At 43.4% G+C, this 13353-nt stretch overlaps 1 pseudogene; it reads right to left on the bottom strand.

Moving 5' to 3' along the window:
* Nucleotides 1–2190: 2190 nt before the first annotated feature.
* On the bottom strand, nt 2191–9533 carry LOC123096012 (uncharacterized; annotated as a pseudogene).
* Nucleotides 9534–13353: the final 3820 nt, after the last annotated feature.

Genomic DNA, 13353 nt, shown 5'->3' with positions numbered 1-13353 from the left:
AGGCGAAAATATTTGAACACTAACACTAATAACAAGTTTTCTTAAAAGCATGTTGCTACCATTTCATTTCATTCTTAGCAGGAAGCAGTAGAAAAGGGAACACACGATGTCGATCCAAGGATCAAAAGGATAAACAGAGGAGTAAAAACATGTGAGAAAAATGCTACCTCTTGAGCATTGCGTTGGTTTTTTCTTGAAGAGGAAAGGGTGATGCAGTAAAGTAGCGTAAGTATTTCCCTCAGTTTTTGAGAACCAAGGTATCAATCCAGTAGGAGACCACGCTCGAGTCCCACGCACCTACACAAACAAATAAGAACCTCGCAACCAACGCGATAAAGAGGTTGTCAATCCCTTCACGGTCACTTACGAGAGTGAGATCTGATAGATATGATAAGATAATATTTTTGGTATTTTTATGATAAAGAGAAATAAAGATGCAAAGTAAAATAAACGGCAATAGAAATAGCTAAGTGTTGGAAGATTAATATGATGGAAAATAGACCCCGGGGCCATAGGTTTCACTAGTGGCTTCTCTCAAGAGCATAAGTATTACGGTGGGTGAACGAATTACTGTCGAGCAATTGATAGAATTGAGCATAGTTATGAGAATATCTAGGTATGATCATGTATATAGGCATCACGTCCGTGAGAAGTAGACCGAAACGATTCTGCATCTACTACTATTACTCCACACATCGACCGCTATCCAGCATGCATCTAGAGTATTAATTTCATAAGAACAGAGTAACGCTTTAAGCAAGATGCCATGATATAGAGGGATAAACTCATGCAATATGATATAAACTCCATCTTTTTATCCTCGATGCCAACAATACAATACGTGCCTTGCTGCCCCTGCTGTCACTGGGAAAGGACACCGCAAGATTGAACCCAAAGCTAAGCACTTCTCCCATTGCAAGAAAGATCAATCTAGTAGGCCAAACCAAACTGATAATTCAAAGAGACTTGCAAAGATAACCAATCATACATAAAAGAATTCAGAGGAGATTCAAATATTGTTCATAGATAAACTTGATCATAAACCCACAATTCATCGGATCTCGACAAACACACCGCAAAAGAAGATTACACCGAATAGATCTCCAAGAAGATCGAGGAGAACTTTGTATTGAGATCCAAAGAGAAAGAAGAAGCCATCTAGCTAATAACTATGGACCCGAAGGTCTGAGGTAAACTACTCACACATCATCAGAGAGGCTATGGTGTTGATGTAGAAGCCCTCCGTGATCAATGCCCCCTCCGGCGGAGCGCCGGAAAAGGCCCCAAGATGGGATCTCATGGGTACAGAAGGTTGCGGCGGTGGAATTAGGGTTTTGGCTCCGTATATGATGTTTCCAGGGTACATGGGTATATATTGGAGGAAGAAGCACGTCGGTGGAGCAACGAGGGGCCCACGAGGGTGGAGGGCGCGCCCGGGGGTAGGCGTGCTCCCCTGCCTCGTGCTCTCCTTGTTGATTGCTTTACGTAGACTCCAAGTCCTCTGGATCACGTTTTTCCGAAAATCACGTTCCCGAAGGTTTCATTCCGTTTGGACTCCGTTTGATATCCTTTTCCTTCGAAACACTGAAATAGGCAAAAAAAAAACAGCAATTTGGGCTGGGCCTCCGGTCAATAGGTTAGTCCCAAAAATAATACAAAAGTGTATAATAAAGCCTATTAAACATCCAAAACAGAATATAATATAGCATGGAACAATAAAAAATTATAGATACGTTGGAGACGTATCAAAAAATAGCTCTAAAATGCTCTAGTTAGCCTATTCATGTTGGTGTCTCTGCAAAAGGTTGCTGTAAACAGGAGACCCCAGCCTGACACCATAGCTCAACCCCTCTACGAACTGCAGTCAGAAAGTCCACTACGGAGCCCACTTTCCCTCTGAAAGTGTGAAGTGTTCATGATACTGTGTCGCCTCGTGGTGGAGCAACCGCCACCTGTTTACGGTAAGCTCTCAGTTCTCATCACTTGTCACCTTTGGATAGGGCTTGCCTTCCCTCTGTGCCGATGAATCGTGGGTTGCATGTCCACAAACATAGGACTTTTGCTACATTGTTCGATGGCCACCAGAAGTAGTGCAAAGTGAGGGGGTTCTGAGGGCTTCTCAGATTATGTGCCCTATAGATGTCGGAGTTATTATGTATTGAGATTTATTGTGATGTTTGTATGATGTTGTATATATGTTCTTAGTGAAAATGATGTCATGATAATCTTTATTTTCTGTTTATCTTATTTTTCATGTCTTGCATACTTTTGCTACATCAAAGTGATGAAATGTTTACCATTATGTTAATAAAATCACGGTGTACATATTGTCATGCTGGGTGAAAGTGATTATGCATTTGATGTATGATACCTCTCAGACGTATCTACCTTTACGAATACTTTTACACTCAAAACTTGCACTGGTGAATAAAAAATAATCATGATTGATGTTGTTTTCCGAAGAATTTTTATGGTGGTGTTATCTATTTGTGTAGAAAAAAATAAAGGAAAAAACACAAGAGGCATATATGCTCCAAATGGGCCAACCAAGGATATGGAGATGGCCAAGGGGAGGCCCAAGGCCCTACCCTAGGCACCCAGAGTCGTGGTCCTAAATATTTAGATGAGTATGTCTTCATAGACATAAATGTCTTCATTTTGATGATATCGGGGGTTCATATGAGTATTCCTTTGCTACTTACAATGGTACTTGGCAAGGGCCCCTTCATTATCCCTTTTTGTTTGATGTTACTACCACAAACAAGTGGATTATTTGGGACATTGATATGTCAGATTATTATGATGATCAAGCACGTCTAGAGCAGGAAGCTCGGTATGTTGTTGCAGCACCACCACCACCATCGGGACCTGGAAACTACAACCGGGGGAGCCTGAACCCATGTGATTACCAACAGGCAAAAAGCCTAAGCTTTGGGGGACTGTGTACCTCTTGCCCCCTCATTTTCATTGTCACACCTTACTTATTAGTTGCTTCTGTTGTTCCTTTAAAAGGAAAACTCCAAAAATATTTTATTCATTCTTCTCTCGGTCTTTTTAGCGCACTTCTTGTCATTCAGAAAACAACAAAAACATTTTATCTTTCTTGTTTCTTTGGTTTTGTTTGCTGAAGTATGAGAAATCCCAAAATAATTCTTTGTTGGCTTGCTTTTTTCTTGTTTCCCATGGCTTACTAAAAACACACAAAAAATGTTTTTGGTCCTTTTGTCCTTTGCCTTTTTTCTTTGGTTCTGCTTCTCTTTGCTCTTTCTTCGCTTCCTTTTGGGTCGTTTTTGGAAATTATTCATTTCGATCAAGTGTTTTCACCATGGTGGCTTGGATCTAGCTTGTGGATGAGTCGTAATAATTTGCTTATTGAGTAGGCCATTTTGTGTCATGCTGTTGACTCTAGGTTTTATGTTTTTGTGGATGAGTCGTAATAACTAGAAAACAGCTATGGCGATGTTGCTAGCCCGTATAAACCAACAGCCCAACAAAACGAGACAGCTGTGCGAGAAAAAGCCTAGAAGGCTGACACAGCCAGGCGAAAACATTGGCAACGAGCGACACGGGGCAGATCAACGGTTTGCACAAATATTTCAGCTTTTGATCATGTGGTGGACAACTTAGATGTGAGATAGCTATTTCACATCTAGATGTGAAATAGCAAAACTGAATTAAAATATATCAACATCTACAATACCTAGTACATATAATACAAAAGTATATTTCATGATGAATCTAATGATATTAATGTTGTATTTCTAATGTTAATATTTTTTAATAAACTTGGTTAAATTTTGAGGAGTTTGACTTCGAAAAAACCGTAATACGCGGAGTAAAAGGAAATAGAAGGAGTAGTAACTACAAATAACTTAAGACGAATCTAAAACTTCAATTAATTTGGAGCGAAGGGTTAAATTCGCCTTCTTTTACAAAGGGAAACACACTGGTCAATTAGTACATGCTTGTATTCTGAAACTAAGCTTACCTCGATCGCGGTTGGTATGACAACAGTCATAGTCGGTCTCGTCACTGCGCAAGGACCTAGTCCAAAGGAGTGATCTATGCCGGCGGAAAGGGTTCCTACTTGCTACTTGACCTTTTGGGTACCACTAGTAATAAAAAAAATGAAGGTCAACGGAGGGGGGGGGGGCAAAGCCCCCCACCTGAATCATTTTTCCTTTTATTGAGTAGGAAATGAGCGTTAGGGAAGAGGGTTTGTTACCTGAAAGCTTCAATAAATATTATAGCTGTTGTAGACCAGAAATCGCTCGGTTCGAGCAGTGTGCAGAAACCCCCAAGCATTACAACTGTAGCCCACAAAAATGACAGGGCGCCGCAGGCGTGACCCACCCATTCCAGGAAGGCGACACAACGTAGTAGTATGTTCGGCTTCCTCTCTGTATCAGGCAGAGCCACATCATCTCCTCCCCTGCCCCTGCTTCTGCTCCGCTGTGTGGCGGATGCAGGTTCAGAAACGGCAGGTGCCATCTCAATGGAGATCTCACTAACAGCTGTTGTGGTCGCCGCCATGTTCGATGGGCTATTCTTGTAGTCCCTGAATTATTTCACTGATTCTGCTGTTGCAACAGTGTTAAAGAAGAGGTCTTCAATGACAGTGCTCTTCACAACCAGAAAGGGCATTATGCCAAACAACTATTTTGCACCAAGATAATGAGAAAGCATTAAATGAGAGTTACCTTAGGAGATTTTGAAATGATGATCTGATGAAATGCCTCTTGTTGATATGAAGCGTCCTTATTGAAATATCCAATAAAACAATACCCTTGCACGTTCCTGTTCCATACCAGCTGCCTGTAGAATAATGAAACAACTACAAGAATTCAGAAAGTTGTTTCTGCTTGCATAAATTTTCCCCAGTTCATATATAACAAACTAAACACGAGATTGGTGAGATCAATCTACTTTTAGTAAGCATAATTCATTCACTCATCAGGGTATTAATTCAAAAAAATGAAGACTTCTAAGTTCGAAGCCAGGGTAGCCAGGACCTTGCTAATAAATTCATTGGCTATATAAAAATAGACATCCAACATATCTCTGGTAGAATTAAATACGAAGAAAGCATCACTCCTGACTATTTCATCACAAAATGTATTTTGTATTCAACCGGTTTCCCCAAGTCTCAAAAGTACAAAAGTTTTTGCACATATAATCCGTTTGGTTTTGGAGAGACTAGTGATCTTTTGCCCTTCGAAGCATGTCACCTCTGTTTTGTTCCTTTGTTCAGCCATTTGATTTTGTATCTATGTGTATGTGAAATTTGTAATGTGAGAGCATAGACTCATATATTTTTTCGCTTTATTCAGAAAGCATAGGTTGGGATCGTATGTTCAATATCAGAACTTGCAAAGGGAGACAATTGAGGTCTCACAATCAACATCTTCGGCGATTGTTCGCTGTAGACGACGGCGGCCAGACGGAGCGCTCGGGTTCGGATAGGCGGCCCAAGGCCGGACCGGACACGTCAAGCGTTCGTTATCACCTGCCGCATCCACCTGCATGCATGCAAACCACCAAAAGCCGTATCTGAACGAACTCTCGATCATCTCGGTTCATCGATCTCAAACCCTAATTAAACCCTTCCAAAGCTTTAGGCTTTCCACTTTTTATATTCCTCTGGTGGCTCTCGTGCGTATATACACCAACCGCGCGCGCGCATGCCGCCGGCTGTCGTGCCCGTCGAAGACGGCGGCTGCGGCGGCGCCAAGAAGGAGGAGGCCGTGTGCCAAAGCTGCCACGTCGCGTGGTCGGCGTGGCTGTCCCGCCTCGGCCGGTGCCTCCTCGCCTCCACGCTCCACCCGTGTCACGCCGCGCTCGGCCTCTCCCCGCCGGCGCCCTGCTTCGCCTCCTCCCCCGCCGTCGTCCGGGGCACGCTCTTCCTCCCGTCAACCGGCGACCGCCGCGTCCGCCTCTTCCTGCACGAGCACGCGGCGGCGGCGCCCGCGGAGTCCGCCGCGCCCGCGCCGATCCTGGTCCTCGACCTGCCGGCCGGCCTCGTGGGCGCGGACATCGCCGCCGCCGGCAGGATCGTGCTCGAGTGCCAGCGGGAGTGGGCCGGCAGCGGAGGCGCTCTCCTGGAGTCGCCGAAGTGGCAGGTGTACTGCAACGGCAGCCGCGTGGGGTTCGCGGCGAGGCGGGAGACGATGTCGGACGGGGAGGGGTGGGCGATGGACAAGCTCTGGGCCGTGACTGCCGGCGCGGGGCGGCTTCCCGGCGGAGGGGTGGAGTACCTGCGGGGCCAGTTTGAGAGGATCGTCGGGTCGGCCGATGCGGAGTCGTTCCACCTCGTGGAGCCGCTGGGGTGGCTGGGAGTTCACGGCGACGGCGGCCTTAGCGTCTTCTTCCATCGGATTTGATGGAAAATTACATTGAACTCTTGCATATACAAGACGAGGTGCCAATTGGCTACTTATCATCAAACTCTTCACAAATCAGTGGATGAAAACTTTTTTTTTCTTCTTTGTGCTCCACAGCTATCAGAAGCAGTAAGTTAGGAGCATTCATGGTGGTGCACTGTGTGACAAATACAGTATTCTTTTCTTCTTTCCAAAACGGAATTACCCATGCACCCAAGTGCATATATCCATTAAACTGTACTCCCTCGATCCTTTTTGTGTATACAAAATAGTCTTATCGTAAGTTCAGATTGTTTAAGTTTGACCAAATTCATGGAAAACAAATCATCACCTACCAAATCAGTACAGCTAATTCTATCAAGAATTAATAATTATGTTTTCATAATGCATTTGTTACGTAATTGTATATGTTGGTATTTTTTTTCTTTTAATGAGTTGGTTAATCCTAAAATAGTTTGACTTGACACAAGACCAATGTTGCATTTGGGATTGTGGTGAATTATCATAATCTCGTTCACCCAACCCCCTTTTTTCCTTGTTATTGGTGTTTGTTGGGTGCGAAGTTTTGGAGGCCGAGCTTCAAGGAGCTCAGTATTTAAAAAAAAGTCAAAAGCATATTTAGGAGTTCCATAAAAAAAAACTTCTGTGGAAACATATATGTATTCCACAAGAGCGTGTTAAATTCCATTTAAAAATATTGTGATTTGTAGGCTGTAAAAAAGTACGGCCCAACAACAAAATAAAAAAGGCCCGTTTAAAAATGTGTATTTGTCTTTTTCCTGTACGCCATGTGTGAAAGTGTAATGCTGTGAAATTTTGCACATGGTAGTATACATGTGTATGTGTGTCCACAAATAAATTTGAAAAATTCCGTGCTCTGGAAATTTGAAAATTGAAAACGAGCTCCTTGTAGCTCGAGCTCTATTGGCATTTCCCATATTTGTCACCCTATTTTGATAATTTCACGGCTAATTTTCCTGAGCTGATTACAAAATAAGAACGGCACAACTAGCTCAACAGTCACAAAATCTGATCCTGAAATGGCCTTGTATATGTGAGGAAAAACTTGTGAGGCCGCATGCCGATATATCTAGCAAATTCGTCAGGAGTGACTATACTTGGTATCAATTGTTTTTAGAGGGCACGAGCCAGCAAAAGGTATATGGTTACTGTAAGGAATATCCTCTAATATCACCAAAGGGGTTTCATTAATTTCATTAGAATGAAAATATGATCATGGTGTGGTATACTGATATACTTGCTACTTATCTCACCCCCAAGGCCCCAACAATGCCCGATCATAGACTCAATTCACTGGAGCGGTCTTCAAAATTGCCACTAATGGTTACCTCCAATAATCATTCTTAAAGAATAGTAAGAAACATTGTAAAGTGTTTATGAGTTCGCGAATGGTTAGCCAAATTCAAAATAATGTGTTAAATTCATCAGAAACACATATCATTGTCTATCACAATAACACCACTTGTATTGCTAAAAATACATAGGGTTTATCTAAAGAGTAATATCGCAAATCACATTGCTCCTAAATTATTTATCATCATAAATGTTAGTAAAGTGAGGAGATAGTTACACTAGAAAGTGAGGAGATAAATTTTTAAAAATATTGTGAAATATATAACATATGATCCACGGTGTTTTTAAAAATTTCTATGCCTTAAAATTATATTCATTAAATTGGTACGAGACAACCATGAGATTTGTAAAGTTTCAAGTGTAGTAATCAAACTATAACCATTTGTTCTCTTTTCTTTTATGAGTTTTCCCTAATGGTTTCCCATGAAAGGTTTTCAATGAGATTGTTTTTTGAGGGATATATTTTCAATGAGATAATATGAATAGAAGTGGTTTGTCATGACGGTTGCTCATGTCTCCTCTAATAATATATAAGACCATTATATCAGTAAAGGATACATAATTATTGTTATTGGCACTTCTTCATCACCCTCTAAACAGTAAGTAGCAGCTTCTGATAAGGTGTGCTTGATGTGACTGTCTTTTACAATTAACCTCTCAAGAAATTTCTTGAGCGGTTTTTTCCCGTAAAAAAAAACCTCTCAAGAAATTTCTTTTGACCCCTCTTTTATAAAATAATTAGTTGCACATCTGTTGCATATTTTTACCCTTGCACACCCTGTTCACGTGCCCACTCATCTAGTGGCATATTTTTCGAAACAACCCTTAGTCTGATATGTGGGCTTGACCAGTCAGGCCTGGACCAGATATTAAATTTCGTTCAAAACTAAAATTCTTGTGCTTAGCACCGGTTAAACACATCGTAGAATACCTAGTCCAACTTGGCGCTATGAGACAAATGCCTATAGTACAAAACATAATTTACTTCTTTTCAAATTTTATATTTGGAAGGTAGCTTGGTTTTGTTTCTAAAAGAACTTTTTTGTAAGTGAAATGTCAAATATTAGATTCAAAGGTTTTAGAACTTGATACTCTCTCTAAATCGCAAATAAGTGACATTTCGAACATAGGCATGGTATTTAAGACGCAACTTTCACCACTAGTCATATGTATCAAACACAAACAAAACCTTAATATTTGGGGAGATTCTTTAGATAAAATATATACCTATAATATTTAAATCTTTAATCTAAGCATTTAAAAATGATGTTGTAGCACCCCTGCAAAAAAAAGTTGACATTGTAGCAAGAAACATCACATATACTTCCTCCTTACCGAAATACTTGTAGTTGGGGGAACTTGTACTAGTTTCCCGGTACAGAGGTAGTATTTGTGAAGCTGGAGGGAGTATCTCTTATTCACAGATGAAAAAAACTTTAGTTTGAGAAGAGACGCCTGTTGAGTTTTAGAAACACATACATCGGCGCGAAAGGCGTGTAAATAAGACAACAGAAGCACCGAAAAGCGCATACCTTGATTATCCTCCCATCCCATCCCATCATAGGGTGCTGCTAGGCAAGGAGCTTGCGATATTGGCACGGCTCAATCAGATCGAGTTAAACAATCATATCTTCACGCCTCGATCGCCGCCCACTCGATTTGATTGAGCCATGCCAACATCGGACTCTCCCAGCCAGAAATCCTCGGAGACAAGCTAGCATGGAGCCCTGTTCTGATGCAAATCAGCCACAGCATGCATGAAAGCATCTTGTAAACACTCAGGAGGAGATCCATGGAGAACCTTGCCTTGACTGGTTGCCAATGGAGCATGCAAGGGGCGGAATTAATAGGCGGCGACCATGGAGATGGAGAAGAAACACGGGGAGGACGGTTGAGACGTCGATGTCTGCCCTGCCAAGGAAGCAAGCATGCACCACGCAGCCGGAAATACAAATGCAAATTGCGAGCCAGAGCGACGTCAGCGCGCGCGCGGACGGGGAATGGTTAGTGGTTGCGGCTGACGACCTCGCGGCAGGTAGCTTAGCTAGGCGAGCCGCCTACCAGTACGCTCCGCCCTGCCGGCCTGAATCCAACAGCTCGATCGCACGCGTCTGAACAAGTGGCCGGCCAAGCGATCGCCGGGTAATTTTTCCGTCTGAAACGTACGCGTGCGAATTGACCGCTTCTAGCTCTGGCAGGCTTACGGGCACGTTGCTTGCTTGTGGGTCGTGATCCGTTAGGTCGGTTGCGAGCTGGGGCAAGCTAGCTAGGCGACAGTACCACGGCGGCAATTCGTAGTCAGACAAGGGGGGTTGATGATCGACCTGTATTATAATTTTATTTATCAAGGAAAAGCATCGTCGACGTTTCTCGGAGCAGGCGAGATGGCTTAATCTATGCCGCATTTGACGTGTCCAACTGCCCATACGAACCCATTTTACGCTGGCTGGCTGCTTTGCTTTCATCACGTCAAGAGTTCAGGGCATGCGTCCGTCAGAAGACCACACTAGGAAAAATCCGGTGTGTGCACTTGATATCCGAATGCTGCAACTGAATCCGCAAATCATGGGCTGACCATACATGCATACCAGTCGCTGTACCAATGATGTATCAGAGATCACCTGTTTGTGGTTCTTGGGTAGCAGTACGTGAAACCACGTACCATGCTAGATTCTGATCGCCCATGACCGTCCTTGACGCGAATCTCTAGCCAGCATTGGACAGCATGGTCACGTTGCGGAAACTTCAAGGCGGCACAGGAGCCTGAAATGGATGGACAGACAGCTAGATCGACGGGAGACCAATACGAAACGGGACAGGGGAATCGAAAATGGCCGGCACCTAAAATATGAAATCCACACGCATCACAAAAACTGTAGACCTAAAATGTCGATATGCATGCATACGCGTATGGCAGCCGGACGGTTCCGATCGAACAATGATCAGCGTGTGGATTCGATCGGCGTCAATCAGCTCCAGACTAAAGGACAAGGCCATGGATAAAATGCGCCGGTTTAAGAATCAATCGTGGGCAGGCACATCCATCAGCATGGTCGATCAGAACAAACAAGAAATTAAAGGACAGGTATGGGAAAGGCTAGGTGGAGATTGTTGAACCAATTTTGGTTGTACATTACGTTGGGTTATAATACTGTAAAGGTGCCAAGTGCATACATATATGCCGGCAGTACCAGCAGGATTAAAGAAACGGCTCGCTTCTGCAACTGGCCAAGGTTTGGATTGGGAGAAGAAGAATAGAAGAAAAACGTTCGCCGATGGGGCAAGATGCTACCTGTCCTTTTGAATGATCCAGGCAGGCAGGCGTGCCGCGGTGTGCCACTTCAGAGTCTTTGCCTGGAATGAACGGAAGGATGGTAGAGCTCCTGAATTATAGAGGAATCGTCCTGCCCATTCGGCCATTATAGAGGATGATAAGCATTATTTGTTGGTGCAGCCGGGGAAATCGATTATCTGATCAGTGATCTTGCCCTCTATATGTAGTTTCCAGCGAGACGAGAAAAGAGATTCTCCCGTGTATGGAAGGTCCCGTGTATGGCTCAGCCATTCATATGGTTGGAGATCCGCATGTCTTCTTTGTCAGCATGCTTTAGTCATTAATTAATTATGAAGGGCCCCGTGCATGCATGCTCTTGTCAGGGAGTTACATGCGTCATCCATCCCACCTCTCATGCCTTTTTCATTCATCTACTAATTTTAATTTATCATAACTTTACAACCAAAAATATAAATTGAGTTTCGTTTGCATATTTATGTTCGTCACGTCGAGAACTTTCAAACAAGACAAATTTTAAATATATTTTTACATTTAAAAAAACTAAGTTTCAAATATTGAAACTTGGTAATCGTAACATAAGTTTTACCAATTTCATATGCTTTTAGGGTTTTGTGCTTAGGCCTTAGGGTTTTAGGGTTCATAGTTTAGGGTTTTAGTTTTAGTTTTGAAACTTGCTAAATTTATGATTGTTTCTATTAAATTTTAGTAGTTGAAACTTGCTCGACTACCCAATTTAGCTCACGATCTGCAAAGTCATTGGATTCTGTGCAAGGGCACACCAAGTTATAAGTTTCAGTTTCTGAATTTGCGATTTTGTTGTTTGCACACACTAAAAGGAAAAAGCTTATAGATAGAACCCTAGCAGTAGCGCGGGGCCTGAGTTAGGCGCTACTGCTAGTTAACAATAGCGTGGGCGCGCAACCAGCGCTGCAGCTGACCATTAGTAATAGCGCCGGACCACCAGACAACCGCTAGAATTAAGTGGACTCCACAGAGGTCCCCGGGCTGTCCACAGTAGCAGCGTGTGTCACCGGCCCGCGCTACTGCTAAACCAGTTAATAGTAGCATGTTATCCGAAACGGTGCTCCTACTATGGCCAGCCTGGGCCCAGCTCCGCGACCCTACTTTGCAGCAGCGCGTTCCCTAAAACAGCGCTACAGCTAATGGGCTTAGCAGTAGCGGTGGCCCTATTCCCTCGCTACTGCTAAACCCATGTTATCTTCATTCTCTCGGCCACCTCTCACAAAAAAAACCGTAATACGCGGAGTAAAAGGAAATAGAAGGAGTAGTAACTACATAAACTATATACATGGTGCAAATAATTTCTATAAAGATTTTTTTTGTGTGTGTATGCGGATATTGACATATTTTTCTATATTTTTTAAAAATAACTTAAGACGAATATAAAACTTCAATCAATTTGGAGCGAAGGGTTAAATTCGCCTTCTTTTACAAAGGGAAACACACTGGTTAATTAGTCGATGCTTGTATTATGAAACTAAGCTTACCTCGATCGCGGTTGGTATGACAATAGTCATAGTCGGTCTCGTCACTACGCAAGGACCTAGTCCGAAGGAGTGATCTATGCCGGCGGAAAGGGTTCCCACTTGACCTTTTGGGTACCACTAGTAATAAAAAAAAGTTGAGGTCAACGGAGGGGGGGGGGGGCAAAGCCCCCACCTGAATCATTTTTATTTTTTATTGAGTAGGAAATGAGCGTTAGGGAAGAGGGTTTGTTACCTGAAAGCTTCAATAAATATTATAGCTGTTGTAGACCAGAAATCGCTCGGTTCGAGCAGTGTGCAGAAACACCCAAGCATTACAACTTTAGCCCACAAAAATGACAGGGCGCCGCAGGCGTTACCCACCCATTCCAGGAAGGCGGCACAACGTAGTAGTATGTTCGGCTTCCTCTCTGTATCAGGCAGAGCCACATCATCTCCTCCCCTGCCCTTGCTTCTGCTCCGTCGTGTGGCGAATGCAGGTTCAGAAACGGCAGGTGCCATCTCAATGGAGATCTCACTAACAACTGTTGTGGTCGCTGCGGATCCGGCTTGCCAGCTCCCTCCCCATGCTCCCATCTATGCTCCCACTTCATCCTACGGCTGCCTTTTTTTCTTTCCTTTCTAATCTACTCATCTCCCCCTGATTTTAAGGGGGTGGGGCCGGGCCTTATTTTGTTCCAATCAAATCAAGCCACGTACGCGAGAGTACGGATGGGCGCACGCGCGGGGAGCAAGCAAGTCTCGTCCGATCGCTGGCATGTTCGATGGGCTATTCTTGTAGTCCCTGAAATATTTCACT

This window comes from Triticum aestivum, chromosome 4D, assembly GCF_018294505.1.
Source record: "Triticum aestivum cultivar Chinese Spring chromosome 4D, IWGSC CS RefSeq v2.1, whole genome shotgun sequence".
NCBI lineage: Eukaryota > Viridiplantae > Streptophyta > Magnoliopsida > Poales > Poaceae > Triticum > Triticum aestivum.
The sequence above is the reverse complement of the archived record's forward strand: the minus strand, read 5'-3'. Positions and strand labels throughout refer to the sequence as shown.